This window comes from Dendrobates tinctorius, unplaced genomic scaffold (genome assembly GCF_039654945.1).
Source record: "Dendrobates tinctorius isolate UK_male_01 unplaced genomic scaffold, ASM3965494v1 ptg000111l, whole genome shotgun sequence".
Lineage (NCBI taxonomy): Eukaryota > Metazoa > Chordata > Amphibia > Anura > Dendrobatidae > Dendrobates > Dendrobates tinctorius.
Window position 1 is genome coordinate 8,845,608 of NW_027361779.1, and position 25,642 is coordinate 8,871,249.

General features: G+C 47.2%; 1 protein-coding gene across 1 annotated transcript in view; it reads left to right on the forward strand.

Annotated features, from left to right (window-relative positions):
* Positions 1 to 388: 388 nt before the first annotated feature.
* MCHR2 (melanin concentrating hormone receptor 2) overlaps positions 389 to 25,642 on the forward strand; it is a 549,146-nt gene continuing 523,892 nt past the window's right edge. The window contains exon 1 of the mRNA XM_073589501.1: positions 389 to 665. The gene's annotated coding sequence lies outside the window, so the exon portion shown is untranslated. The remainder of the gene's footprint in view (positions 666 to 25,642) is intronic.

A 25,642-nucleotide genomic window follows, 5' to 3' on the forward strand; every position in this document is an offset into this window, starting at 1 on the left:
GCTCCACATTATAAAGAGTATGTGATCTAAATTATTGTGCATAATAAATATAGTAATCAGACTTGTACATAGTACTATGCACTATTCACATTGGGAAAAATTCACATAGGCAGTTGTGTTTTTTCTGTTCTTTTTATCAGTATTTATAGGCTTCCTACATTGCATAGCAAAGAAAATCTTATAAGTATCTTGATTTATCCATGTTTCTCTCTGATGTGGAAAACGCATTTTTTTAATTAGAAAAACACACAGATGCAAAATATTCATAGCGAGGTAAAGCAGATCAATCTATTTGCCTGTGTCTTCAGGCTTGCTGTATTCCAAAGCTTTTCTTATTACCATCCCCTTCGTGATACAAGAAACGCCTTCCTTTGGTGAGCAGCTACAAGGCTCACTGCCTGCAGATTTGCTTGTCCACTCAATGCACAGTAGCAGGCACTGCTCCCTCCTGTCACTGTGAAGAACTAAGATTACTAGCACTTCTAGCTGATACTGAGCTGCATGGTAATATTGACTATATTTAGAGGTGCAACAAAAAAAATCTTTAACTTCTTCGGATAATGTTGGAAAACAAAATGAATTTATCGCCCCCTTCCTGAGGTTTTCAACGGACTGTCAATTACAATTTGCATGCTGTACCTCACATCTTACTCTATGAAACAAAGGTAGGTAGCAATATATGCTTTGGAATTTTACAAAGACTCAGCATCTAGAGTCAATCAGTTCTATATTTTCTTTTTTGTATTTGGGGTGAAATAATATATGCATGTAATGTAATAATAAATTGAATGAAAAGCATTTATATGTTTTATGCATACAATAATTTTATGATATTCATACAGAGACTGTAGATGTGATAAAAGTGTTTGGACCCATTTCTTTATTGGTGTAGTTATAGAATCTAAAGAGAAGGAGCTGAGGGGTATAATAAACATGAGTTTCTGCATGACTGTCAGGTATACTAAATTGTTTCATCTGATAAAAGTTCATGTCAAAGGTGAATTAAATGATTGATATGGAGGCATATAGATAATTAGATCCAATAACCTAATAAAACAATATATTTTTAAAGTGGGATTCTTTTGATAAAATGTCTAGTATTGAAAGGTTCTAAAAACAAAGTATGAAGTGCTGAAGGATTGCTTTCTGCTAAGAATATATCTGCTCAGAATTTGTTATTGGAGGGGCTATGACCTTCGAAAAGGTTTTTATTAGATAAGTGATAGAGTAGGTGTGCTCTCCATTTATTGTAACACCATGCTATTTAGAATGAATCACCTTAGTATGATGCTCTGCCCACATGTCTTTTTGGTTAAATCAGATACATATACATCAGAATATTCCCTGATATTTACTTTGCACTTATGATATGTCCATAGCATGGCTTTTTCCCATACACTGAAATATATTGAAAGTGGCATATATATATATATATATATATATATATATATATATATATATATATATTTTGTAAGGATTGTACTCACTCAGGTGCATAGAAGGTAACAGGAGGCACATTATCTTCAACGTCCATGTGGATTTATTTGCTTTATAAACCATCAAGTCAGCAACAAAAAGGTAAACAGTAGTGATGAGTGAATGTGCTCGCCACTACTCGTTACTCGCCTGAGTATCACTGTACTCGGCGAGCACCGAGTATTTCCGGGATTACTTGACGGGAACTCTGGTCTCCACCCAGCAATTTTGGCGGACTTTAGCGACCCAATCTTGGTGCAGGGATTGTCTGCCAGGCCATGAAACGCCGCAGCCATTTTTGTTGTGGTTGTGCATGATTGGCTGGCCGCACAGCATCATCAGGGGTATAAGGGACCGGACGTCACCCTGCTCGGTGTATTCAGCACCGGATAGAAACAGTGTAGGGAGAGCGGCTGCCTTGATAAGGTCAGAATTGGGGATTTCTGAGTTACTGTTGGGTCTACCATCCTAAATACTCATATCCAGCTAAGCCAAGAGTCCTTGTAAAGACTATTTCTGCATTATATAGGTTCCAGTGTTAGGCAGGCAGGGGAGTGTATGTTGCTGTATACACATCAGTGCAAGGCCTGCAGGGACTGTATGTGTGTATATTGAGCATTGCATATATCATATCTGTGCATGCTGGAAGTTTGGCCAGTTTAAAGCTTTTTTCTCTTTTTTACCAGGCTGTTATTTTTGCTGAAATCAAGCAGTATTTAGGTAAAAAAAAAAGGCCACCCATTTTTTGTGCGGTATCTTCGTGCCAGCTGTTTTCTGTGCGTGGAGAAAGTGTTGCCAGTTTATGGCTTTTTTCTCTTTCATGCCTTTAATTTTGCAGAAATAAAGCAGTATGTCAGCCACAACTAGAGTTGAGCGAAACGGGTTGGTCAAATTCATAAGTTGCCGGCTTTCGCTAAAGTAAACTAACGAAACCCGACCATAGCGTGAGGTCGGCCATGAGGTCGGCGACCAGAGCGCCAAAGTCACGTTTCAAATGATGCTTCCAGTGCCCTTTTTCAGCCAATGACGGAGGACGCACACTGTGGGCAACGCGATGACATGGGCAGCAGTCACCAACATCTTTGAGAAGAGCATGCAAGTGATTGGCTTGCTTTGTGTGGCGTCACAGGGGCTATAAAAAGGCGTGCACGCCGACCGCCATCTTACCTCTGCCGATCTTAGCATAGGGAGAGGTTGCTGCTGCTGATTCTGAATAAGGGAGAGCATTAGGCAGGGAAGAAGAACAAAAAAACTGCTTCTGCTGGTAGCGATTTTGACTGTACAGTTAGTGTGCAGTGCAAGGGGAGGATATATTTTTGTGCATCACCTCTGTTGGTTATTAGGCTGCCGAATAAGGCTCCCTGATAGCTTCACTGCTGTTTGCACACTGCTGTGCAAACTGCTTTTTTAAAAGCAAAAATACTTTTCTTCCTCTTTTCTGCACAGTTACCAAGCGTTCATTTTTCCACAATTTTGAGTGCAGCAGTCCTGCTTATTAGGCCGCCTGCTGCCATACTTGGACTGAGAGCATCATTGCCAGACTCCTAAAATCTCTAGGGAGATTCAACTTCTCCCCAATACTATATACACCTTGTACCTTCTCATACACCAGCCTATTTCAGCCTGTTACATTGTTGTGTAATCTATATTGGGCCTGAGATAATAGTTCAGCCTCCTAAAATCTCTAGGGAGATTCAAATTCTCCCCAATACTATATACACCTTGCACTTTGTCATACACCAGCCAATTTCAGCCTGTTACATTGAGGTGTAATCTATAGTGGGCCTGAGATAATAGTTCAGCCTCCTAAAATATCTAGGGAGATTCAAATTCTCCCCAATACTATATATGGGTCGCCCTCCCAGGGCTGTGGGGTACTCGGTACCGGGCCGGTGTCAGCGGGATGTGTCACAGCAGCGGTGACCCGGTCCGTGGCCCTGGGTGCCCAAGTAATGGGGGAATGGAAATGGTGGAATGTAGCTAATGGAATAGTTTGTGACGCCACCTGTGGTGTTCGGTAAGTGAGATGTTAAGCCGACGCTGCATGCAGATCCACTGGGACTGATGATATGGTGCAGCAAAGGTGTAAAAGCTCCCCACAGGTGAAGTTGGAGTCCCAGGACAGTGTAGATGTGGTTGGCACGGGGATGTAGCAGTGCCAGAAGGGTAGGAAGCAGACAAAGACACAACGGGGTGCAGTTTCTGTACCATTACTTGATAAATGCAGTCCAGGGTCCTGATTACAGATGGTAACGGAGCAGGCTAGCCTGGAAGCAACTCAGGGATTCTCTCTGAGCAGAAGAGCTGTGCAGTCTCCTTCCTAGTGCCTATTTGGATGAAGTACTCCTAGTACTGAGCTACACTGGAGTTCCTCCTACTTATCTTATTGTCTCTTAGAACTACCTCATATGGCAGACAGCTGTAGCCATAGTCCTCTCTTGGCTCACTCCGTACTGTTGTGCCTCCGAGTCTTAGATGAGAGTAGGGCATTTACAGCCTCCTACTCCTCTGGTATCTGTTGCAAGACCGTTAGTTTCTGTACAACCGTGGAGACCAGGCTCCAGTTCATGCGCTCTCACTGGAGATGAGCTCTTCCTCTCAGCTCTATCTCAGCGCTCTTCCACACGTCTGCACACTTCACCCTCCGCAGACTAACTGACCACTCCTTCCTCTTGGCCCTCAGAGGGCACTCCTCCCCTTAATCCCAATTCAGAGTTCCCCCTGCTGGCCTGGATTGGAACTGTGTTGCATGCATAGGTTAACTGCGAGCGAGACCCTTCACTGCCTCCAAGCCTGGCATTACCCTCCCCAAGAGGAAGGCAAAGCCAGTGTGGTGGCCATACTCCTGGGGGCGCCACATATACACCTTGCACTTTGTCATATACCATCCAAATTCAACCTGTTAAATTGAGGAGCAATCTATAGTGGGCCTGAGATAATAGTTCAGCCTCCTAAAATCTCTAGGGAGATTCAAATTATCCCCGATACTATATACACCTTGCACTTTGTCATACACCATCCAATTTCAGCCTGTTACATTGAGGTGTAATCTATAGTGGGCCTGAGATAATACTTCAGCCTGCTAAAATCTCTAGGGAGATTCAAAATCTCCCTAATACTATATACACCTTGCACTTTGTCATACACCATCCAATTTCAGCCTGTTACATTGAGGTGTAATCTATAGTAGGCTTGAGATAATAGTTCAGCCTCCTAAAATCTCTAGGTAGCTTCCAATTCTCAGCAATCCTATATACAACTTGCACTTTGTCATACACCATCCAATTTCAGCCTGTTACATTGAGGTGTAATCTATAGTGGGCCTAAGATAATAGTTCAGCCTCCTAAAATCTCTAGGGAGATTAAAATTCTCCCCAATACTATATACACCTTGTACTTTGTCATTCACCAGCCATACTCCTGGGGGCGCCACATTCCCCCCTAGTGCAAGTCAGCACTCCTGGGCTGAGCAAAACTTGAAAACATATAAATAATTACAATTGTGGCCAAAAGTATTGACACCCCTGCAATTTTGTCAGATAATACTCAGTTTCTTCCTGAAAATTATTGCAAACACAAATTCTTTGTTATTATTATCTTCATTTAATTTGTCTTAAATGAAAAAACACAAAAAGAATTGTCCTAAAGCCAAATTGGATATAATTCCACACCAAACATAAAAAAGAGGGTGGACAAAAGATGCTTCTCTAATTTGTGTAATTAACAGTACCTGTAACTTACCTGTGGCACCTAACAGGTGTTGGCAATAACTAAATCACACAGTTGACATGGATTAAAGTTGACTCAACCTCTGTCCTGTGTCCTTGTGTGTACCACATTGAGCATGGACAAAAGAAAGAAGACCTATGAACTGTCTGAGGACTTGAGAAACCAAATTGTGAGGAAGCATGAGCAATCTCAAGGCTACAAGTCCATCTCCAAAGACCTGAATGTTCCTGTGTCTACCGTTCGCAGTGTCATCAAGAAGTTTAAAGCCCATGGCACTGTGGCAAACCTCCCTAGATTTGGATGGAAAAGAAAAATTGACAAGAGATTTCAAAGCAAGATTGTGCGAATGTCGGATAAAGAACCTCGACTAACATCCAAGCAAGTTCAAGCTCCCCTGCAGTCTGAGGGTACAACAGTGTCAACCCGTACTATCCGTCGGCATCTGAATGAAAAGGGACTGTAGGGTAGGAGACCCAGGAAGACCCTGGTCAGATGAGACAAAAGTAGAGCTTTTTGGGTAAGGGCATCAACATAGAGTTTACAGGAGAAAAAAGAGGCATTCAAAGAAAATAACATGGTCCCTACAGTCAAACATGGTGGAGGTTCCCTAATGTTTTGGGGTTGCTTTGCTGCCTCTGGCACTGGACTGCTTGACCGTGTGCATGGCATTAAAAAGTCTGAAGACTGCCAACAAATTTTGCAGCATAATGTAGGGCCCAGTGTGAGAAAGCTGGGTCTCCCTCAGAGGTCATGGGTCTTCCAGCAGGACAATGACCCAAAACACACTTCAAAAAGCACTAGAAAATGGTTTGAGAGAAAGCACTGGAGACTTCTAAGGTGGCCAGCAATGAGTCCAGACCTGAATCCCATAGAACACCTGTGGAGAGATCTAAAAATGGCAGTTTGGAGAAGGCACCCTTCAAATATCAGGGACCTGGAGCAGTTTGCCAAAGAAGAATGGTCTAAAATTCCAGCAGAGCATTGTAAGAAACTCATTGATGGTTACCGGAAGCGGTTGGTCGCAGTTATTTTGGCTAAAGGTTGTGCAACCAAGTATTAGGCTGAGGGTGCCAATACTTTTGTCTGGCCCATTTTTGTAGTTTTGTGTGAAATGATCAATGTTTTTCTTTTTGCTTCATTCTCTTTTGTGTTTTTCATTTAAGACAAATTAAATGAAGATAATAATACCAAAGAATTTGTGATTGCAATCATTTTCAGGAAGAAACGGAATATTATCTAACAAAATTGCAGGGGTGTCAATACTTTTGGCCACAACTGTAAGCAATAATAATTGTACAAGATTTTTAAAAAGAGAAAAATTTACAAAAACCAGGAGCTTCAAAAATGGTCCTATGATGATAAGTCCAAGCATCAATGTCCATGTTCCATTCCTGGGCAAATGGTGAATTATATACAAATAAAGTTTTTAACCACACAAGTCCTGTGATACAATGTCCATAAAACAAAACTGGCAAATTCAGAGGAAACTCTTACAGGTTACCTGTAGGCACAAAACTTGAAAAACAGTTACATATATACACAATTTCAATAGTCATATCACTTTATATGCGGAACCTAATGTGTGGTATCCGTTGTGTAGTGCGGGTAGACCTGCGTAATACTGGTGTAGTGAGTAATGTACTGGATACACTACTGGGGGTTCTGCATGGCACAGGGATCCTAGATTGTCTGTGAACTCTTAGACTCACCATGGGCATTACAGGTTCACCACTGGCAGGGCGAGGGTTCACTGGCTCCACTGCTGGTGTGGCATCTGCTGCCTGATTTTCCTGATCCTCAGGATTTTCTTGAGTCACGTTTTCCTGTGCTACCACTTGGGGAAATGTCAACACAGGCACCACTATTGCATCATTTACTTTAGTCCAAATCGCAGAGAATTCTCCAAGTATTGTGCTGACCTTCTCATCTTCCACTATGGGTTGGATGTTATTTGGTTCTTCCACTCTTTCCTTCAACAGGTCAGGACATAGTTTCAGGTGATCTCTTGATATTGCTGCTGAGGTTTCTCCTCCATCTTTGCTAATAAGGCATACCTTGGTATTATCAAAATTTGAGGGCAGAATGTTATAAGGTTCAGCTTCTCATTGATCATCCAATTTGTGCAATCTTCTTTTCCTTTTTAAGACTTGTTCTCCCGGCGACAGAGGAACGGCAGGTGCATTTTGATTGTAAAGCTTCTCCTGCTTTTGTCTTTCCTGGGCTAGACTCTTCTCCACACACTGTTGTACTCTTCTGTACTGCTGCTGCATCTCTGTGTCCCAGTCAGCATCTGGTGACGTCACTTCAGGTGTCAGGACTCCCATGTCGAAATCAATAGGAAGTTTACCAGGCCTCGCTCTCATTAGGTAGGCTGGGGTAAAGTTGGGGGAGTTCACTGGAATATGGTTGTAGAGGTCTACCAGATCTGGCAACTTCTCTGGCCACAGATTTCTCTCCTCCAAGGGCAAAGTCTTCAGGAGGTCAATCACTACCTGGTTCATCTTCTCACACAAGCCACTGGTCTGTGGGTGGTACGGTTTTGTCCAGATCTTCTTGCAACCACGCAAGTTACAGAATTCCTGGAACACTTCTGCCTCGAAAGCTGGACCTTGATCTGTAAGCACTCTTTCAGGATACCCATGTGGTCTACAGAAGTGCTGTTGGAATGCTCTAGCTGCTGTCCTGGCTGTTTGATTTTTGATAGGCACAACTACCAGGAATCTTGAGTAGTGGTCCACAATGGTAAGAGCATAGATGTAGCCTGACCGGCTTGGAACCAGCTTCACATCGTCCAGGGCTACCAACGTAAGTGGCATTTTGGTGATGATTGACTGTAGAGGAGCTCTCTGGCTGTTTCGATCCTTTCTGCGCAGGTTACATTGTCCACACTCCCGGCACCACCTCTCAATGACTTTTCTCATACCAGCCCAATAGAACCTCTCTCAGAGCAAAGCTTCCAACTTCTTCCATCCAAAGTGTCCAGCTCCATTGTGGTATGCTTCTATGACCATTGATGCCTCTCTTTTTGGGACTACCACCTGCCAGACCAGCTCATGAGTACGGGCATTGATACTCCTCCGACACAGCTTTCCTTCACAGATGAACAGCCAACCTCTTTCCTTCCACAACTGCTTGGTTTCTTCAGGAGCATCCGACTCCGGGCGTGAGTCAATTTGTGACAGCAGCTCCTTCACCAGGCGGACTGCAGGGTCACTATCTTGCGTTTCTGCCCAGTCATGACGGGGCAATGGATTCAGGGTGACCTCCTTCAAGCCAGACTGTCTGTTTCTCACTCCTTGAGCACGCTGGGCCGCAAGTGGCCGGTGGAAGGGAGGTAAATCTATTTCTTCAAGAGCCTCAGGGTCTTCTCCTGCATCTGGCAGATTAGGCATTCTGGACAGTGCATCAGCATCGGCATTCTTGTGCCCTGCTCGGTACTTGATGGTAAACTCATAGTTAGGCAGCCGAGCCATCCATCGGTGCTCCAGTGCACCTAGTTTTGCAGTGTCCAAGTGGGCCAACGGGTTGTTGTCCGTGAAGATGGTAAACTTGGCTGAAGCTAGGTAATGCTTGAATCTTTCAGTCACAGCCCATACTATGGCAAGGAACTCCAGCTTGAAGGAACTGTAGTTGTCTGGGTTCCTTTCAGTGGGACGAAGCTTCCTGCTGGCATAGGAGATCACTCTTTCTTTGCCATTCTGTACCTGCGACAGTACTGCTCCTAGTCACACGTTGCTGACATCAGTATACAACACAAAGGGTTTGTCATAATCTGGGTAGGCCAGAACTTCATCTTCCGTGAGAGCCATCTTCAATCTGGTGAAGGACCTCTCCAACTCCTCAGTCCATTCAAACGTGGAATTCTTCTGTTTGGCTTTCTTGGACTGCCCCACCAGGAGATTTTGCATAGGGGTGGCTATTTCAGTAAAGCCTTTGATGAATCTTCGTTAGTAGCCTGCCAGTCCAAGGAATTGGCATATTTCACTGAGGTTGCTGGGCTTCGGCCAGTCCTGGATGACTGTGACTTTGTCTGGATCTGGTGCCACACCTTCTGCACTCACCACATGTCCGAGGTACTGTACCTTTGGCTTCAGGAGGTGGCACTAGGCCAAAATTGGACAAAGCTACTTCAGCCAGGTGTTCCAGATGATCTTCATAGGTTTTGGAGAAAACAATGACATCATCCAGGTACAACAAGACTGTCTCAAAGTTCATATGTCCCAGGCAGCACTCCATCAGCCCTTGAAATGTTCCTGGAGCAGTGCAGAGCCCAAATGGCATATAATTGAACTCACAGAGACCCATTGGAGTGGTAAATGCTGTTTTCTCCTTGTCTGCCTCTGCCACGGGAACCTGCCAATACCCACTGGTGAGATCTAAGGTGGAAAAGTAGTTAGCAGTTTTAAGTGCAGCTAATGACTCTTCAATTCTGGGTAATGGGTAGGCATCTTTATGTGTAATGCTAGTAATTTTCCTGTAATCAACACACATTCTCATGGTACCATCCTTTTTCTTTACAAAAACTATTGGAGCTGCCCAGGAGCTACAACTGTCTCTGATAACCCCAGCTTCCCTCAGCTCTCTCAACATACTCTTAGCACATTAATATTGTGTTGGGGGTATAGGTCTGTACCTCTCCTTTATGGGTGGATGGTCTCCAGTGGGGATATGATGTTGGACCCCTTTTGCCTGCCCAAAATCTAGTGGGTGTGTGCTGAATACCCTCACATATTCTTGTGTTACTCTGTAAACCCCATTTTTCTGGTACGAAGGTGTAGAGTCAGTCCCCACCTGCAGTTGCTGGCACCACTCCTCCATCGGCTTCACAGAGCCATTGTCCTCCACCTGATCGGATGAGACCAAGGGCTCTGCTGCCTGCAAAGAGTTGTTATTAAGAGTGAGCAGCTTAGCAACTGTGGCGTACCGAGGTATTGTGGCCTCCTCCTCCCCACAATTCAAAAGGCGTACAGGTACTCTCCCTTTTCGTACATCAACCACCCCTCTGGCTGTCAGGACAGTGGGTCTGCTATCAGAGTATACTGGTTCTACCAATGCCTGGTAATCTCTCCCTCTAAGACCTATAGCTGCCCGACACCAAATCAACATTTCACACCTGGGGGGTATTGCAATGGGGACGCGTGCTGTCCTCTCTTCCCGCGTGGCACTTCACTTCTTCACGCTCTGTGGCAAGCTCTGCCCACGAAGGCCCGCCTCTTTTGGTTCCCACACGCACGAAGCAGCTCGGCAATGGCGGCAATTGGCGCCAATTTCATACACAGTCTTTTACACCAACACAGTCTATGGCACACAGGACCCAGGGGGAACCGGGCTCCATAATCCTGTTCATGATGCCAAGTTGGGTCGCCCTCCCAGGGCTGTGGGGTACTCGGTACCGGGCCGGTGTCAGCGGGATGTGTCACAGCAGCGGTGACCCGGTCCATGGCCCTGGGTGCCCAAGTAATGGGGGAATGGAAATGGTGGAATGTAGTTAATGGAAAAGTTTATGACGCCACCTGTGGTGTTCGGCAAGTGAGATGTTAAGCCGACACTGCATGCAGATCCACTGAGACTGATGGTATGGTGCAGCAAAGGTGTAAAAGCTCCCCACTGGTGAAGCTGGAGTCCCAGGGCAGTGTAGATGTGGTTGGCACGGGGATGTAGCAGTGCCTGAAGGGTAGGAAGCAGACAAAGACACAGCGGTGTGCAGTTTATGTACCTTTACTTGATAAATGCAGTCCAGGGTCCTGATTACAGATGGTAACGGAGCAGGTTAGCCTGGAAGCAACTCAGGGATTCTCTCTCAGCAGAAGGGCTGTGCAGTTTCCTTCCTAGCGTCTATTTGGATGAAGTACTCCTAGTACTGAGTTACACTGGAGTTCCTCCTACTTCTCTTATTGTCTCTTAGAACTACCTTGTATGGCAGACAGCTGTAGCCGTAGTCCTCTCTTGGCTCACTCCGTGCTGTTGTGCCTCCGAGTCTTAGATGAGAGTAGGGCATTTACAGCCTCCTACTCCTCTGGTATCTGTTGCAGGACCGTTAGTTTCCGTACAACCGTGGAGACCAGGCTCCAGTTCATGCGCTCTCACTGGAGATGAGCTCTTCCTCTCTGCTCTATCTCAGCGCTCCTTCCACATGTCTGCACACTTCACCCTCTGCAGACTTACTGACTACTCCTTCCTCTTGGCCCTCAGAGGGCACTCCTACCTTAATCCCAGTTCAGAGTTCCCCCTGCTGGCCTGGAGTGGAACTGTGTTGCATGCATAGGTTAACTGCGAGAGAGACCCTTCACTGCCTCCAAGCCTGGCATTACCCATCCCCTGGAGGAAGGTAAAGCCAGTGTGGTGGCCATACTCCTGGGGGCACCACATATGCACCTTGCACTTTGTCATATACCATCCAATTTCATTCTGTTAAATTCAGGTGTAATCTATAGTGCGCCTGAGATAATAGTTCAGCCTCCTAAAATCTCTAGGGAGATTTAAATTCTCCCCAATTCTATATACACCTTGCACTTTGTCATACACCATCCATTTTCAGCCTGTTACATTGAGGTGTAATCTATAGTGGGCCTGAGATAATAGTTCAGCCTCCTAAAATCTCTAGGGAGATTTAAATTCTCCCCAATTCTATATACACCTTGCACTTTGTCATACACCATCCAATTTCAGCCTGTTACATTGAGGTGTAATCTATAGTGGGCCTGAGATAATAGTTCAGCCTCCTATAATCTCAAGGGAGAGTCAAATTCTCCCCAATACTATATACACCTTGTACCTTGTTTTACAGTACCATATAGCTGGTGGTATTTTGGGTACATTTTCCCAAAAATGAGCAAGTATGGTGGAAGAGGACGTGAACGTGGGCGGGGGTTGCCAGCTGGTACTGATTGTGGTGGTGGTGCATCTGCTGGTAGTGGCAAAAGCACAATAGCACCTAAGGCAGGAGGTGTTGAGCCTGCGTCATCATCTTGCTTCACAAGGCCTTGAAGGCTCCCTTTTCTGGGAGTAGGTAAACCGCTTTTAAAGCCGGAGCTTCAGGAACAAGTTTTGGCTTACATTGCTGACACAGCCTCCAGCTCTATCGCCTCCTCTTCTGAAGTTTCAAAAAATAAAAGCACTGAGTCATCAGTCGAGGCTCCTGGTCAGGAACAACACCTTTCCTTGTGTCCTTCACCCCTAGCAAAAGTGAAGGATGCAGCAGGCCACACTACAGATTACTCCATGGAGCTCTTTTCACATACCATGCCTGGGTTATCAAGTCAAATCATGAATTCCCCAGTCCAAGATGAATCTGACATGGAGTGCACTGTTGTACAGCCACTGCTAGATTTTTCCGCTGGTACATTCACTCAGAGCACTACATTGTCCTCGCAGTGTACTGTGCCAGAATCTGACCCTGATGAAACTCAGGTGCCCCTTCCCTCATACTATACCACCTTACACGGTGACACAGAGGAAGGTGCACATGAAATTGAAGATGAGCTGATGGATGACCCAGTTGTTGACCCAGATTGGCATCCATTGGGGGAAGAGGGTGCCGCTGCCAATAGCTCAGAAGAGGAGGAGGAGAATCCGCAGCAGGCATCGACATCGCAACAGCTGTTAGCTGGAAGGCCCATAGCAGTACAAAAACAGGTTACAAAAACCGAAACAGTTGCAGGACAGCTTGGCCAGACGGTCAAATTAGCACAGCGTGAAAGGCCTCAAAATGTCTTCCATAGTAGGAAGAGCGCAGTGTGGCACTTTTTTGACCAAAATCCTAATGATCAGGCAAAGGTTATCTGTAAGAAGTGCGCAAAGACCTTTAGCCAAGGGAAAAATCTGAGAAATTTGAATACCAGTTGCATGCTTAGACATTTAACCACCATGCACTTGCAAGCGTAAACGGACTACCAAATCTCACGTACCACATGTGCACCTGTTCCGAATGAAGGTAGTCAGCAACACTACATCGATTCCCCCACTGTAAGCCCACCGGTTAGCACACCACCAGCAGCAAATGTTGAGGTGTCGTCGCAAGGCCAAAGCAGTCAGGAAATCACAATGTTATTGCTATGAAAGACTGAATCTAGGCCATCAGCAAGACCACCAACACCATTACCATCACCACCCCTCTCTCAGTCCACCATGTCCACTGCTATTTCCACCATATGCAGCTCTCAAGTCCAGCTCACCCTACCAGAGACTCTGAGTAGGACAGGAAAGTACTCATCCTCTCATCCACGTACACTGTGTTTGAACACCCACATTGCCAAACTAATCTCGTTAGAGATGATGCCCTACCGGTTGTTTGAAAGCAAAGCTTTCCACGAGCTCATGGCCTATGCAGTACCACACTATGACCTACCTAGTTGGCACTTCTTCTCTCGCAAAGCCATCCCAGCCCTCCACCTGCATGTGAAAGACCGCATTGTCCATGCACTCAAGCAATCAGTGAGTGGAAAGGTGCACCTTACAACAGATGCATGGTCCAGTAGGCATGGCCAGGGCCGTTACGTGTCCATCACTGTGCACTGGGTTAATGTGGTGGATGCAGGGTCTACAGGGGACAGCGGCGGTGGAACAGTGCTGCCTAGCCCATGGTATAGGAAACAGTTGACTGTAGGCGTTCGTCCCTCCTCCTCCTCCAGAAGCAAAAGCTCGTCCACAGAAAGCAGTCGCACAAGCACTCCATCCGCAGCTGCCAGTGTTGCACACGAGGTGTCCCACTATCAAACAGCTAGTGGTAAGCATCAGCAGGCTGTGTTGAAGATGATGTGTTTGGGCGACAACAGACACACCGCGCAGGTACTGGACGACTACTTGCAGCGACAAACTGAGTCATGGCTGGGCAGTCTACATCTTGAGGCAGGCAAGGTAGTTAGTGATAACGGCCGGAATTTTGTGGCAGCCATAGCCCTTTCAAAACTCAGACACATACCTTGCCTGGCTCACACCTTGAACCTGGTGGCGCAGTGCTTCCTCAATAATTATCCAGAGCTAACACCCCTGCTCCATAAGGTGTGAAGACTGTGCTCGCACATCCGCCGGTCACCCGTACACGCCAGTCGTATGCAGAAGCTGCAGCGATTGCTCCACCTTCCCAAGCACCGCCTAATTATCGACATTGCAACAAGGTGGAACTCCACCCTGCACATGGTTCAGAGGCTGTGCGAACAGACGCAGGCTGTAATGCATTTGTGGGAGGATACACGGGCAGGCAGTTTGAGGGCAGACATGGAGTTGTCTGGTGTGCAGAGGTCGAAGCTGAAAGACCTCTGTAAAGTCCTTCAGTGTTATGAGAAATGCACACGGCTGGTAAGCGCAGATGACGCCATCATAAGCATGAGCATCCCACTTATGCGTCTGCTCAAGCAAACTTTGACGCACATTAAGGAGCAGATGTCTGCAGACAAGGAGGAAGAGGAGGAGGGAAGCCTTGATGACAGTCAGCCATTGTCTGCTCAGGGAACTCTCCTGGACGAGGTGGAGGAAGAAGAGGAAGAGGAGGAGGAGGAGGATAATGAGAATGATTAATAAGGGGAGGAGGATGCTTCTCAGGGGCCAAGAGAAAATGTTGGCGTGGCAAGGTCAGGTACAGGGTTTGTGCGTGACTGGAGGGATGTTGATTTGCCAGAAAGTGCTCCTCCACCCAGCACTCGCAGTGCATCATTGACACCTGGAACATTGGCCCACTTGTGTGATTATGCCTTGCAGATCCTAAAAAGGGACCCCCGCATTGCCAAATTGATGAACGATGACGACTACTGGTTGGCCAGCATCCTGGATCCACGCTATAAAGGCAAATTCCAAAACATCATGCCACAGGAGAACCTAGAGCTAATATTGGCTAACAAGAAAGCAACTCAGGTAAACCGTTTGTTTGAGGCATTCCCAGCACACAGCGGCGGTGATGTTTTTCTAACAAGCCGTAGGGGGCAACATGGAAGAGGTGTTCGTGGTGCACACAGCTGAAGTGGCGTTGGACACAGGGGTTTCATGACCATGTTGTGGACTGATTTTTCAAGTACCGCTCACACGACTGGTAATACTGCATCGATTGAAAGTGACAGGAGACAGCAGTTGTCAGCTATGGTTACAAACAACTTCTCCCATATCGATGTTCTCCCTCACAGGTCATTCCCCTTTGACTATTGGGCCTGTGAACTGGACACCTGGCCTGAATTGGCACAATATGCCTTACAGGAGCTCGCTTGCCCTGCTGCTAGTGTGCTATACGAAAGGGTCTTCAGTGCTGCTGGATCAATCCTGACAGAAAAAAGGACCCATCTGTCGACCCAAAATGTTGATGATCTAACCTTCATTAAAATGAACCATGCATGGGTTTCAAAGGATTTTGTCCCACCTTCCCCTGCTGACACGCAGGTTGCCAGAAAAATGGCTCGCTTTTGTCCTCCTCTTCCTCGGACTTCTCCAATTCCTCCATTTGCAGCTGCTGAATGTCTAATATCAACATATGCCATTTTTCAACCTCCCTAACTGGGCTGCCTCCCCCCCAGGGCCGGGGTCACCACCTGGCGCATGCACCCGTGCGAGTGCCGTTGCCCTGGACATGTGGATGGGCCCACTCTTCGGTGACGGCACTGGCACAGGGTCCCTCATAGTACAATCAAGTGTCTCTGATGGCGGGGGTGCACACCCGCCGTCAGACACACCGGTGTACTATGAGGGGCCCTGCACCAGTACCTCCGCCCATGAGTGGGCCCCCCCTGCTTGCTCAGGGCCCCAGCACTTGCAATACTTACCTCTCCCTGCTCCACCGCTGTGTAGTATGGGCTGTTAAATCCTTCACTGGGACTGCCAATACAAATTTGGTGAACTGATAGATGATGGTTAAGACGTAGCTATGCCCTGTCCTGCTGGGCCCTATCTTCAGATGATCAATGGCTTCCATTTGTTATGGATGTCGACTCACAATGAGATGCAGTGGTGGATTATCATCAGCTTTCACGGTTTTCCTACTCACAGACGTGTGACATTCCTGCTCACATTTTTAAATGTGTCCTCTCATGCCAATCCAATAGAATCACCTACGGCCTGTGGCTTCTGTCTTTTGCACTCCAAAGTTACCTGACAGATCATGATAGGCAGTGAGGACAATGTCTACATCTCTCCCTGTGATCACAATTTGATGGAGATGAGTAACGGTGATGGGATCCACGGTACTGCGATACAGTAAACCTTTCTTCACAAAGAACTGTTTTCGCTGTCTCCACAGACAATGTAATTGAGGGTCAGCATCGCCTCTGAGAATTCTTCCGGGAGTTTTTCCCATGATTAATAATTCCAAAATTTCTGCAATCACTCGACTTTCCGTATGTACTTGTATCCATCTCGTTTCCTCTTGCGGAAGGCCTCGACTCTCTTACTGAAACTGAAATATATATGAAGATAGAAAAATACCCCTACAGTGTATACTGGTGTAGGCTTCGAATACAGTACATTACCCTTTTTCTACTTTTTAGATTCTTGTCTAATCCATACTGAGGCTGTGAGTGTCTTTGTCGGACTCCGAAATATACACAGAGATTTTTAATGTTTAAACTATGCTATATATACCTGGTATCCAGTGATACTGTACCCTTTCTCAACTTTCTACAATCTTGTCGAATCCATACTGGGCCTGAGACCGTCTGAGTCTGCCTCCTGATATATAGACATAGATTTTTAATGTGTAAACTATGCTACATATACACTCACTGGCCACTTTATTAGGTACACCATGCTAGTAAGGGGTTGGACCCCCTTTTGCCTTCAGAACTGCCTCAATTCTTCGTGGCAGAGATTCAACAAGGTGCTGGAAGCATTCCTCAGAGATTTTGGACCATATTGACATGATGGCATCACACAGTTGGCGCAGATTTGTCGGCTGCACATCCCTGATGCGAATCTCCCGTTCCACCACATCCCAAAGATGCTCTATTGGATTGAGATCTGGTGACTGAGGAGGCCATTTGAGTACAGTAAACTCATTGTCATGTTCAAGAAACCAATCTGAGATGATTCGAGCTTTATGACATGGCGCATTATCCTGCTGAAAGTAGCCATCAGATGTTGGGTACATTGTGGTCATAAAGGGATGGACATGGTCAGCAACAATACTCAGGTAGGCTGTGGCGTTGCAACGATGCTCAATTGGTACCAAGGGGCCCAAAGAGTGCCCAGAAAAAATTCCCCACACCATGACACCACCACCACCAGCCTGAACCGTTGATACAAGGCAGGATGGATCCATGCTTTCATGTTGTTTACGCCAAATTCTGACCCTACCATCCGAATGTCGCAGCAGAAATCGAGACTCATCAGACCAGGCAACGTTTTTCCAATCTTCTACTGTCCAATTTCGATGATCTTGTGCAAATTGTAGCCTCAGTTTCCTGTTCTTAGCTGAGAGGAGTGGTACCCAGTGTGGTCTTCTGCTGCTGTAGCCCATCTGCCTCAAAGTTCGACGCACTGTGCGTTCAGAGATGCTCTTCTGCCTACCTTGGTTGTAACGGGTGGCAATTTGAGTCACTGTTGCCTTTCTATCAGCTCGAACCAGTCTGCCCATTCTCCTCTGACCTCTGGCATCAACATGGCATTTCCGGCCACAGAACTGCCGCTCACTGGATTTTTTTTCTTTTTCGGACCATTTTCTGTAAACCCTAGAGATGGTTGTGCGTGAAAATCCCAGTAGATCAGCAGTTTCTGAAATTCTCAGACCAGCCCTTCTGGCACCAACAATCATGCCACGTTCAAAGGCACTCAAATCACCTTTCTTCCCCATACTGATGCTCGGTTTGAACTGCAGGAGATTGTCTTGACCATGTCTACATGCCTAAATGCACTGAGTTGCCGCCATGTGATTGGCTGATTAGAAATTAAGTCTTAACACACAGTTGGACAGGTGTACCTAATAAAGTGGCCAGTGAGTGTATACCTGTTATCTGGTGATACTGTACCCTTTCTCAACTTTCTACAATCACGTTGAATCCATACTGGGCCTGAGACCGTCTGAGTCTGCCTCTTGATATATAGACATAGATTTTTAATGTGTAAACTATGCTACATATATACCTGGTATCTGGTGATACTGTACCCTTTCTCAACTTTCTACAATCTTGTCGAATCCATACTGGGCCTGAGACCGTCTGAGTCTGCCTCCTGATTAGAGATAAGTGGTGTTGGAGTCGACCTGTTCGCCAAGTTGAAATTTGAGCTGTTTTGGGTGGTGTTCGAGCCGTTCGTCGTACTCGAACACTTTGCTTACAATTCAGCTGTTCGAGGTTCCGTTCGAGAACGGTTTGTTCACCAAAAGCGTAACTTTATTTTCACATTAATAATGGTTTTCAATGTTAATAGACAGTTTCATGGCATAGTAGCGGTGTCTGGTAGCCAGCGGTGTAGTACAGCTGTCAAGGAGCTACACCGTGTGTGTTTCTAATAATTTTTTACTGCATCTTGTCCAGAAAATCCTTTTGGGCCTTGTAGCACTGTCTGCTACTCAGCAGAGGAGCCCACCCGTGAACCTAGCTATGCCGCCTGTTTATGTAAGCACTGTCTGCTACTCAGCAGAGTTGCCCACCCGTGAACCAAGCTATGCCGCCTGTTTATGTAAGAACTGCGTGCTACTCAGCAGAGGAGCCCAGCTGTTCAGCAAGCTACAGCACCTGTGGTTTGGACACTTAATTTTTCACATTCTTTCTGGAATGCCGGTTAGGCCGAATTGCGGAATTCCGGTTGACCGGCACTTACTGGGAAGTCCTCGTTCACGGGGAAGAATTGGAATCCCAGGTCCCCATCACTAACGGGGTTCAGTGGGTTATCCGCACCTGTAAGCGACACACGCTGGTCCTTTCAGTGTAGCGCGCATGCAGCCCTGGACATGTAAGGGCTCTACAGATCTGTTATTGTTTGATCTCGCGTGCCAGAGCCTCGCGTGTCCCTCTAGTAAGCTGGACGCGGACCGCGGGGGCATGCCGGAGTCTCGTTCATTAATGGAATTAAGCTGACAAATCGCTAGCAAAATTAAAAACGGCCATGCACCACCACCCACAGAATCGACAAAGCTTGCAATCTGTCCATCTTTTCCATGGCTTGCATGGGTGAGGTTGCCCGTGTGGAGTCCTATTAAGCCGCAGGCTCCAGTCCTGGTGGTGCTCTTCTGGACATTCCTTTAAGGTTCAGCTTTGCAACCATACTGCCCCCAGAACCCAAACACTTTGCCTTCATGGACACTGTTCGGAGGGTCATGAGAATAACGCCGCCCGATCGGCAGTTGGCATAATTTATGGTGGGAAGTTCGACGGTATATGATCGTCTTCAATTTTAGAATTTTAGATTTTTTTATTTTAGATTTTTATTCCAGCCTTTCTTGACTTTATAAGGGCATGACATGCCTATGGGTTGCCCTCACACCCAGGGTTGTGGGATACTCGGTACCTGGCCCGGTGGATCTCAATGGGAGTTGTCACGGTAGGTGTGACCCAGCCCGTGGCCCTGGGCGCCCATTGTAAATGTTCAGTGTCAATGAATAAGTCGTGACTAGTGTTGAGCGACACCACCCGATATTGAAATCTCGGAAGTCCCATTCAAGTCAATGGGACAGAAATATCGGAATTAAAAAAAACCCTTTCTTGCACCAGTCAAATTTTGTTTAAATGCAGATTGCACATTTTCTGTTAGTACAATAAACCTCATTTGAATCCAGAAATATAACTGAGTCCATCAGTTATTAGATATATGAAACTGAAATAGCTGTTGCAAAAACCAAAATTGCTATAAAGAAAAAAGGTTAACATTAATAGGGGTGCCCAAACTTTAACATATGACTGTATGTTGTATAAATGTAGCATGTATGTAGTTTGTATGTATGTTGTATGAATGTAGTATATATGTAGCATGTATGTAGTATGTAGTATATATGTATGTTGTATGAATGTAGTATATATGTAGCATGTATATAGTATGTATGTATGTTGTATGAATGTAGTACATATGTTGCAAGTATGTAGTATGTAGTATATATGTATGTTGTATGAATGTAGTATATATGAAGTATGTATGTAGTATGTATGTATGTTCTATGAATGTAGTATATATGTAGCATGTATGTAGTATGTAGTATATATGTATGTTGTATGAATGTAGTATATATGTAGTATGTATGTTTTATGAATGTAGTATGTATGTAGCATGTACTGTATGTATGTTGTATGAATGTAGTATATATGTAGTATGTATGTAGTATGCTTTTTTTTTTTTTTTACATTCAACACATTAGCCGGTTGATGGGACTACTACTGTGTCATCATTGGCTAATGTGTCAATAACTGTCATTGTAGCAGGCATCGCCCGATGGGACTTGTAGTCCCATCAGACGATGCCTGCACACACATAAGACCCCCGGCAGGCCCGCACAGACCACCGGCAGCCGCACAGGCCCCCGGCAGCCAGCACAGGCCCCCGAGAGGCCCGTACAGACCACCGGCAGCCGGCACAGGCCCCCGGCAGCCGGCACAGACCACCGACAGCCGGCACAGACCCCCGAGAGGCCCGTACAGACCACCGGCAGCCGGCACAGGCCTCCGACAGCCGGCACAGGCCCCCCGAGAGGCCTGTACAAACCACCGGCAGCTGGCACAGGCCCCCAACAGGCCTGTACAGACCCCCGAGAGGCTGGTACAGACCCCCGACAGTCGGCACAGACCCCCCGCAGTCAGCACAGACCGCGCATCATGATGCGTACAGACAGCGCATCATGATGACATCATTTCAGCAGCCAATCACAGCCACAACAGTGGCTCATTGCATTATGGGGACTTCCGATTCCGGTATCCGATATTGAAAAAATATAGGTACTCAGTATCGGAATTCCGATACAGCGAATATCGGCCGATACCCGATACTTGCGGTATCGGAATTCTCAACATTAGTCGTGACGCCACCTGTGGTGTTCGGCAATGTAGGTGTTAGGCCGACACTGCAGACAGATCCTCTGGGACAGATGGTGTGGTGCGGCAGTGATGGTATAGACCTCCACAGGGAGGGCTGTTGTCCCAGGGCAGAGTAGATATGGTGACACTTAGATGGTGCAGTGTCAGGCGCAGGGGATGTAGCAGTGCCGGGCAGGTTGACGCAGGAATGAGTGGAGGACACCCGAGCATGTAGTTCAAAAGCTTTACTCACAGTCTGTTGTACAAACAGGTGCCTGCTTCCGTGCCGTGTCCTTCGGGTCTGAGACTCAGTCAACCCCCAGGCCAGATGGAATACTCCTTTCCAGCACTCCGCCAACTTGTGCCTTTCTGAGCGTCTCCTCTTATAGCGCCTTTAGATGAAGTACTCCTAGTACTGAGTTACACTGGAGTTCCTCTCGTCTGATGTTCCTATGAAGTCTACTTGTATGGCAGACAGCTGTAGCCTGCTTCGGGGACTTCTTGCTACTAAGTCCCGGCTCACTATCCAGTTGCTGTTGTGTCCCCAAGTCTTGTGTGGGAATAAAGTGGTCACTACTTCTATTCCTCCAGTGTCTGCTGCAAGACCATTAGTATCCGTACAACCTCGGGGACCGGGCCCCGGCCTTGCGCTTAGAACTTCTAGGAAGGGTTCTCTTCTCACCCTCGTCCTCTGTTCTCTTTTACTCCTCACGTTCTGTACTAATCCTTTCTTTCTATTGAGAGTCAGGCTTTCAGTCTCAGTTGCTCTCTCTCCCCCTTTCCCGTGCCAGCAGACCCAGGTCACTGGGATCTGCTGCAGCACTTCCATCCATCTATCCCTCTCTCTAGGGATCTTCTTCTCTCTCCAACCAACTACTGACTGACTAACTTAAACTCTTCCCGCTCCTTGAAATGCAATCTAACTGCACCCACCTCCCAGCACGTTTTGTGTTCCAAGCAGGGAGCCACCAATGGGTGCTTTGCTACACTCCAAGCAGGGAGCCGCCGAAGGTGCTTTGCTACACTACTTTGTGGTGTGGGGTGCAGGTGTTGGAGTGTGGTCAGGAGTTTCCACCTTACCTGGATGGTGGGGCACCACACCTCAGGAGGAGATGCAGTACCTCTGTGGCGACTGAGCCTCAGGGGCGCCACATACCCCCCCGTTAAACACAGCATGTCCACGGGCTGCAAGGCAAACAAAGTTGACTAACACAGGAACATGCAAAATTTTTGCAATGCTTAACAAACAATTCTAATCTAATCTTCTCAATGTGAGAGGCACTCATTCTTGAACGTTACAAACAATTTTTAATTAACTATCTAAAATCCTAATTCAAAAGTGCAAGTTTCATCATCAACACATTTCTTCATCATCTTTCCTTTTCACATTTTCTACAGGTTCTGTCATTAGCTCAAAGTGACAACCGCTAATACCTGGTTCATCACCTACATCTTCCAAATCTTCATTCATTATTCAAATCTCTCATCTCTTTATTAAAACATTCCTAAATTCTATGTAAAAGCTATTTTCTAGTCACCAATACTCTCGTAAGACACATTATCAAATACTTCACATTAAAACAACAATAATTCTTGTAAGTGCTGGACACCGCTTCCAGCCAGGATTTCTTGCAGTGTCCTTTGATTGGAGTCACGCTCCAGATGAGGTAGACCTTATCTTCGCAAAGTGTCTATGTAAAACCAAGAAAGTACACCTAAAGAGGTGCAACTATTTACAAACACAGTTCTGGATCATTCAGCGTCCATGATCTCCACAGTTCTAAACACAGAAGCGCTGCCAATCAAACTGGGAAACAAAACTGGGAACAGAAAAACATGATGAACAAAATAGAAGAAGGCACAATGGTGCAAATACCCTCCTGGGCAACAAAGTTAGTTATGGTAAATTACTGGTGGTGTTCCCCTCCTGGGGTTCTGGAAGCTGATTCCTTGGGCTGCTTTTAGGGAAGAACTTCTTGACGATCTCTTCCTGCTGCTGGATTCCCATGAGATGGAGTAGTGGCACCTGGGGTACATACATCTTCTTTCCGGTATAGGTTGCCAGAAACTCTTCAGGTATCTGCCGTATATTCATGGCATAGCACCCTCTCAACCCCTCATGCTGAGTGAAAGTGACATACTCCCCTGGCTGCAGATCTCTAGCAGGGTGTCCCTTCCTCAGGTGCGACTCCATATACCGCCGATTAAAGAAAAGGTCACTAATTCTTTTGGGGTCTGCAATGAACCCGAAGCCTCTCTCGTGGTTCACATTTAGGACTTGCCCCCAACCAGCTGCATCCCGTGGACCATAATTACCCGCCCGGACCTTCTCCTTTCAGTCCAGATCAGGACCCAATACAGCCAATCTCCGCTGCTCCCTCTCCCTCTGCTCTGCTGCCAGTTGGCGAAGGGTCTGCTGGCAATAGGACTTCATCTCCTCTTCCTCCTCCTGGGACCTGCCTTTTCCCTCTGTGGACAAGGGTGCCCCTGCTGGGGATTCGGGTGTCTCCCCCCAGGGATCGGTGTCCCGGTCCCAAACAAGGTCCAGTATGACCTGTCCCGACGCTGCCACGGCTGTACACCCCAGGGCCCTCCCAGGTGCAGGGACAGCAGACATACCTGGGGTCTCATGGCGGTGTTCTGGTGCAGGCTTGAGATGGTGAGCAGCTGCAGGGGTATCCACTGGAATGGCTGGTCCAGCTGCCGGCGGTGGTGAAGCAGATGGTGGCTCCGGGTCCGCTGGGGCCTCCGGTGAGGCCTGCGCAGCCGCGTCAGGTCCAGGCGGGAGCACAGCTTCAGCTCCCGGGGTCTCCGGTAACTCTTCCGGACAGGCCGCGACCAGCCGTATGGACAGCTTGGAGGTGTATACTTGCGCTGCCTGAGGACAGTCCGGTTCAGCGGTGACAGGTACCGCTGGTGAAGGTACCGGTGTGACAGCTGTAGCATCTGGTACCGACTGGAAAGGTACCGGGTCCGGAGGCGCCGGTGGTTTAGGCCCCTCCTGGACGTGCTGCCTGTTCAGCTTCTGTAAGGCCTCCTGCCTCAGTCGCAGATGGGTTGTCAGCTGGGTTATCTCGTCCTCCAGCTGTTTGCGTTTCATCCCGGAGACGGGGTTGGAGCCTTCAGCCATGGCGCCAGGAAGATCCCACTCAACCTCCATGCGCTCTACAGGCCTCCTCCCTTCTCCTTCCAAGATGGCGTTCTGGCATTCTTCTTCCTGCCTCTGCTCTTTTCCCGCCACTGGCCTTCACCCCTCCTTCTGAGGGCAGCGTCTTTTTCCTACTCCTTCATACCAAGCCAGCATACGAACCCCTCGGGGGGTGGTCCATGTTGCAGTTGCACAGAAGTTCAGACGGGAGGGCCAGGACAGTTCGCAGTCTTTTCTTAGGACCACCCATGTTGTCACGCCCTTCTTCACCGCGCCAGCGGCCATTTTTAGCATTCATTTCACAGTCTATCAAATTGGGTCTTCTGCACATCTTCACAAACTTTTAAGTTCAATAATTCGTAGGCACACAGAACCTGATGGCATCGGGTCTCGTCATCCTGTTCGTGATGCCAAGTTTGGGTCGCCATCACACCCAGGGCTGTGGGGTACTTGGTACCGGGCCCGGTGGATCTCAATGGTAATTGTCACGGTAGCTGTGACCCAGCCGGGGCCCTGGCCGCCCATTGTAAATGTTCAGTGGCAAAGAATAAGTCGTGACGCCACCTGCGGTGTTTGGCAATGTAGATGTTAGGCCGACACTGCAGACAGATCCTCTGGGACAGATGGTGTGGTGCAGCAGTGATGGTATAGCCCTCCACAGGGAGGGCTGTTGTCCCAGGGCAGAGTAGATATGGTGACACTTAGATGGTGCAGTGTCAGGCGCAGGGGATGTAGCAGTGCCGGGCAGGTTGACACAGGAATGAGTGGAGGACACCCGAGCATGTAGTTCCAAAGCTTTACTCACAGTCTGTTGTACAAACAGGTGCCTGCTTCCGTGCCGTGTCCTTCGGGTCTGAGACTCAGTCAACCCCCAGGCCAGGTGGAATACTCCTTTCCAACACTCCGCCAACTTGTGCCTTTCTGAACGTCTCCTCTTATAGCGCCTTTAGATGAAGTACTCCTAGTACTGAGTTACACTGGAGTTCCTCTCGTCTGATGTTCCTATGAAGTCTACTTGTATGGCAGACAGCTGTAGCCTGCTTCGGGGACTTCTTGCTACTAAGTCCCGGCTCACTATCCAGTTGCTGTTGTGTCCCCAAGTCTTGTGTGGGAATAAAGTGGTCACTACTTCTATTCCTCCAGTGTCTGCTGCAGGACCATTAGTATCCGTACAACCTCGGGGACCGGGCCCCGGCCTTGCGCTTAGAACTTCTAGGAAGGGTTCTCTTCTCACCCTCGTCCTCTGTTCTCTTTTACTCCTCACGTTCCGTACTAATCCTTTCTTTCTATGGAGAGTCAGGCTTTCAGTCTCTGTTGCTCTCTCTCCCCCTTTCCCATGCCAGCAGACCCAGGTCACTGGGATCTGCTGCAGCAC